The sequence below is a fragment of the Paramacrobiotus metropolitanus genome, unplaced genomic scaffold (assembly GCF_019649055.1).
Source record: "Paramacrobiotus metropolitanus isolate TYO unplaced genomic scaffold, Prichtersi_v1.0 Parri_scaffold0000080, whole genome shotgun sequence".
In the NCBI taxonomy this organism is placed as follows: domain Eukaryota; kingdom Metazoa; phylum Tardigrada; class Eutardigrada; order Parachela; family Macrobiotidae; genus Paramacrobiotus; species Paramacrobiotus metropolitanus.
In genome coordinates this window covers 473,715-480,084 of record NW_026570300.1, presented here as the reverse complement: position 1 = coordinate 480,084, position 6,370 = coordinate 473,715, and positions in this window count along the sequence as shown.

The following is a 6,370-nucleotide window of genomic DNA, read 5'->3' as shown; positions in this document are numbered from 1 at the left end:
AAAGGCGGGTACCGCACGCGGTGCCTTCGGTGACAAAAATCTCAAAAACCCGGGTACCGCACGCGTGGCCTTCGTGACTAAATGCTCAAAAAGGCGGGTACCGCACGCGTGGCCTTCGGTGGAAAAGCCGGGTGCCGCACGCGTGGCCTTCGGTGAAAAAGCCGGGTACCGCACGCGTGGCCTTCGATGACCAAAGGCTCAAAAAGCCGGGTACCGCACGCGGTGCCTTCGGTGACCAAAGGCTCAAAAAGCTGGGTACCGCACGCGTGGCTTTCGGTGACGAAAGATTTACAAGGGTAGGTAAAGCACTCGGGGCTTTCGGCTATTAAACGCTTAAAAGGTGGGACCGCAAGGTTTGCTAAAGTAGTTAAAGTTATCAGGTTTGTTAAAGAACTATGATTTTGAAGCTTAGTAAGTAGTAAAGATATGGGTGGGATCCGGTTTATCAGGCGAAGGTTTTACTGTTGAATGCACTAAGTTTCCGAAGCTTAGTAAGGACAAAGGCGTAAAAGCACAGGTTTAAGGGGCTGTAAAAGCTTAAAAGTTGTTAGACGGGTTCTGGCCAATCAGAAACGTAAGGTTGTTTTTGGCCAATCAGAACGTTTTGGAGGCAGGAGCGTTCCGGAATCACGGTTCTGCTTTAATATATAGGATGACTAGCAACGACCGCGGTTTCCACCGAAGCTTGTGTTGCGCTATCAGCGATCGCATGGTTACATTACACGGTTTACTTTTACGTGGTTTCGTTACGGTGATACGCTGTTAACTTTTGCGTGTCTATCGTTATGCTTCTTCGTCTGGCTTGGTTACGTTACGCTGCCTACTGTCTTCCGGTAACGTTGTGATGCTAATTCTTGCGTGGTTTCATTACGCCCCTCACTCCCAGGTCAATACGATACTTCGCTTGCTCTCTTGTGCTTACATTACGCCGACTACTTTCGCGATTACTCTAAAGTGGTAACGCTTTGCCGCTTACTCTCGAGTGTTTACGTTATTCTGTATACTCTCGGCGTCTCTCGCTATCTTTCGTTTAGCCGCTTATTCTCGTGCTTGCGTTACGCCGTTTTGCCTCTCGTGTGACGTTACACTTGCTCACTTCCGTTTGGTCATGTTACGCCGCTTACTCTCACTTGGTAACGTTACACCGCTCACTCTCTCGTGGTATCGTTACTTCGCCTGCTCTCGAATGGCCACGTTACGCTGCTTGCTCTCTCGTGTTACGTTTTCTCGCTTACTTTCGCGCGCTTAAAATTGGCCTGTTCGCTTTCATGTAGTAACGTACGCTGCTTACTCTCGCACGGTCACGTCAAGCAGTTTAACCTCACTTGGTGGCGTTACGCTTCTTGCTCTCGCACATTAGCGTTTCGATTCTTACTCTAGCTTAGAAACGTCACGGCGCTAACTCTCGCGTGGTGAAGCGGTTCTGTTTACTCTCGCGTGAAAATGTTACGGTGTTCGCTTTCTCGTGGTAGCGTTGCGCAGCATACACTTGCGTGGTACCATTACGCTGCTTTCTCTCGCGTGCTTATCTTGCGCTACTTCGTCTCGTGTACTTATGGTACGCGCGGCTACTCCCGCGTGGTAACGTTACGGTGCTAAATCTTGCGTGGTAACGTAACGCTGCTCACTCTGATGTGGTAACTTTATTTCGCTTACTCTAGTGTGGTAATGTAACGCTAATTTCTCCCCCGAAATTACGTTACGCAGCTTACTCTCGCGTGCTTTTGTTTCGCCGCTTGCAAGCGCTTACTCTTACGTGCTTACCTTCTGCTGCATATTGTGCACTCCAATGGTAACGTTACTGGACGTACTTTCGCGTAAGAACGTTTCGATGCTTACTCTCGCGTGGTAACGTTACGCTGCTTACTTTAGCGTGGTTACGTTGGGCCACTTACTCACGCGTGATTATGTTACGCAGCTTCCTTTCGTGTGCCTACGTTTTGCGTCCTCCTATCTTGTTCTTACGTTACGCTGCTGAATCTTACGTGTTCACGTTACACAGTACTTTTGAAAGATTTAACGCAACGCTGTTTACTCTCGGGTTGTTACGTTACGCCGCTTACTTTCGCGTTGTTACTTGTAACAATACTTCGCTTACTTCCGCGTGATAACGTCACTAACTTCAATAGATTAACTAAGGTTTTGGTTGGACTCAGTCAGTTTTCTAATGTTAGGTTACGTTCATGGACTTCGTAAGGATATTAGCAAATTGAGGTTACCCCCCAACCTCTGTTTTTTAACCGAAACCGACTAGAGATTCAAAATCAGCGCATTTTTCTGATCTAGAAATCATCCTTCAAAGTCAGAAAAGGTCAAAACCGAATTCTGACTGCCGGCCCCCCAGTGCCCCAGAACTACCTGGGGTGGTGGCAGTGGAGTCAAAGACGAAAAATTTTGTTTTTGCATTCTGAATGCTTATTCTAGGTGAATCGGCAACGCTGAATCCGAATATGATGTTAGAAAAATATTTCATCGGTCCCCGAGGGAGTCTTCATGAGAGCTAATCTGGGTTTATCTGTAAACAGGCAGTAGAGTGAATGAGTCTTTCAGTTTATACTCAGCCATTAACAACAATGTCAATGCCTGGCGGCATTTTTGGCGCCTGCCAGTTGCACGGGATGAGTTTTTTTAGATGAGTTGAACTGTTGAGATGAGGGCACCCTATCATTTCGGCCACCATTCATTTCGGCTACCATTCATTTCGGCTATCATAGATTTGGTTACCCTGTTCGATTTTCAGCTCACATATAGCCAGTTGTAACTCTAGCAAAGGTTATCAAGCAATGAGCACTAAAAAATCCGAAGAAACCTGAGAAAACTTAAGAAAACCTAAGAAACGAAACCTAAGAATAACCTAAAAATAAACCAAGAAACAAGAAACCTAAGAATAACCTAAGAAACCTAAGAATAACCTAACCAGTAAGAAACACAATAAAATCGAACGCGGTAACCGTATCTATGATAGCCGAAATGAATGGTTGCCGAAATGAATGATGGCCGAAATGAGTGGTGGCCGAAATGAATGGATACGCTGCAGCTAATGCAAGTTGTGTTTTAAATTGCGTACGTAAATTACGTACGCTACCTTTAAGGGGTTACTGATCTCATTCTTTACCGGGCAAACTATAGCTTCTACAAAAAAGATTACCCTTACAAATTCTACACAACAGAGCCCATAATTATGGTCTCGGGTGCTAAACACCCTCTGTCGCGATGGCGACCGCCACCGTCTGCCGGAAAATTTAGATCAGCCGTGAGGAGACATACTGAAGCTCGTGTACGTTGTACGCAAATTTCGTACGCTACATCAATGGGGTTTAACTGATCTCATTCTTTACCGTGTTTGCAAAGCGCTTGCCGAAAATCCATGCGACAAAATGCCTAAGAGTGCATACATTATTTAGTAACAGGGGCGTCATAGAGGGGGTGTCAACCGGCAATTTTTCGGAGTTTGACTCCCCCTGTTTTTCAAAACCGATTGCCCCCCGTCAAAATTTAGAAGAGAATAGACAGAGTAATATTGAAGAGAGCAGACAGAGTATGTTTTTCAAAACCGATTGCCCCCCGTCAAATTTTGCCCCCTGTCAAAATTTGACACCCCCCTTTTGCCGAACCTGTGACGCCCCTGTTTAGTAACATCAGGGGCTGGACACTCAGCTGAAAGCCAAATAGGCTGTTTCACTGTGCAAACAAAACGTGTCTGTTAAGCGGGCAGATCCTGATTTACAGACTACTCGGAAGCAAGGAACGCTTGCAGGTCCCATCACAGTAAAAGTGTTATAAAAAATTGCACTTAATGCTGATGCCGTCGTTAAAAGTGTAATGATAGTTACTATCACAGCCATACAGACCATCCAGTGCAATACCATTATAATTATTATAATTATAATTATACACGCAGTGGCACACATTCACATTACTGCTCCTTGAAAAGGGAGTTTTGTTTTATTCTGTCTGGTCTGATTACAATGAACAAATGCAGCGCAACCAGCGTATCGTTTCTCTGATGCCTGTCTTTTGTTCGAGACACAGCTATATCAGGATCCCGCTTAAGAGACATTGTTTTATGGCTTTCTTTTCAACGAGCCTAGTTGAAGGAGCAGAGGCAGCCGAGTGTTCACTGACGTGACTTGAGCGTAAGCTCATTGTAATGACTTTGGTAACATCATTGTCGATAACGTACGGCCATGCGTGGTGGTAATGCGATAGCTGAACAGCCTGAACGGTAGCGTGGTAATGTTTTAATTAAATTAATTACGGCGTGCAGTAGTTAGCGACTTACTCGTGACCATGATCAGTTAAACTCCGTGACATAAAACGTACGCGGGAATCAATTATAAAGCAGCTTATGTTGGCATTAGAAAGAGGCTGCAATAATAATATATTCTCTCAGTTTTAAGTTATCACTGCAATGCTTTCGCCTTGCGCACTACATTTGATAACCTTACAGGGCCACTTCAGACTACTGTATACCGCAGATCACTGGCATCCCTCGTTTTTGAACATTTTGCCAAAGCAGACAATTTTATTTGCAAAGCAAATTCCGCAGCAGATTATTTGACTTCTGGGAATTACTTGCATGTTTTGTGCGCCTGGAAATTTTTCGCCTTTTTTATGGTCACCTGCGTACACTTACACATTGAAACGATTGTGTACTAATTTTAACTCGTTAATTAATATTTCTTTACTGCATAAAAACCACATGTATTTTTTAAATTCTACATCGTTTGCTACAGCGGTTGCTACATCGTTTGGTCAGGACTTCAAAATACGATCTAGTACTAATGGTAAGTACTATTTAAATATTGTATTATCTGTGAGTGAGCCTCCGTCCAGTATAATTTTTACAACGAATGTGCCCCGAAGTAACACAGATATACCTAGCTGTAGTACTCTGGCAGTATAACATAATAGTTCTATGAAATTTTTATACATAAAATATTGTCCTATCGCAAACACCGGCAAGGATAAGTTTGCTTAAGAGAATGTATATGTGGTAAGTACAGCGTAATACTTTAATCAGCATGTCGATTTAAGCTATTCTTTTGTAACAAATGTCCCTATTGGCAACCGGAACTTTCCTGTTAAGTTAGTGACTGCTGGTTCCGTTTCTATGTACCGAATGCTCCATATTACGAAAACCGATTAGTAATGTTTTGTATTTTGTCTACAATGTATAAATATCGTTTGTTTCTGCTGCTGGTACCACCGCCGTAGGAGTACCTATACCAAGTACTGTCTCAAGTCCCAACCAGCATTATTGCAACAGGCAGAAAACGCGGTATATGCTATGGCGTATGTACAATATATGCGGGAACAATGTATACCAATCCGCTTCGAAGTCAGGCCATTCGGGATTCGAGTTGTCAAAGTCTCCACACACCAGCGATCGTGCGTAATATGCCCATATGTGCCAGCTCATCATAATCGTATTGATCTTTGGTTGTGCTCCTGTCCGGAGCACTAAACAACTAAAGCCGGGAACTTATCCCCTACCACATATAGGTCCGGCTGGAGCTGCACTGCTGTTGCTGTTGTACTGTGGATATGTCGAACATGTAATTTAAGCGTTACGCCGTGCTTAACGAGCCTGCGTGCAATATGATTCTTTGACGATCAACCTGACACAAGCAACGATGTGCAGGCTTATGTTGTTAACTGATTTACGCCGGAGCGCTCATGTTACTGTTCAATCTGTTTATATAACGTGACTATACCATTTTAATTATAGTTCTATGATGATAGTATGATCTATCAGCTGATTGTAAATTTTTATTGTCAAAGAAGTTTGTTTTCTGAGTGTGGTTAATATGAGCGACAAACAGCCGATACCGCCAGTAAAGGCGACCGGTGATGCGACGCCGGTTAAACGAACGGTCCGAACAGTAACGGTGAGTGTCGGCATTCGACAAAATTAAATTCTGCAAAACTGCTTGGTTTAGTTGGTTATAAGTGTATATTTTAGTTTTTCTCATAAAATAGATCAAATCGTTTTTTACCGGGGTTTGATTATAGCGTGAATTTTAAAAGGATGAACAAAAACTGTATGTTTATTGGTTTCAGCGACAGGATTCGATTCCATGTCCACGAACGGACAACTCTCACAATTGTCAGTCCCGGCAAGCTTCAGCTTCTGCTTCACAGCCTATTACACAAGCGCATACACCGCGTACTTGTCTTTCCACCAACGGCCACAATGTAATGTTTCTCTTGCTGGTATCGAATTCAGAATTATATTTGGAAGGTCAAAGTTTTGAATCGAAGAATATGCTACATTCAATAGGCTTATTCATGCATGCATATCTTTACTTTTTATTTACGTAGGCGCTGCACGGTTGAAACGGGCAAGCCTAATATAACATATGGCAGA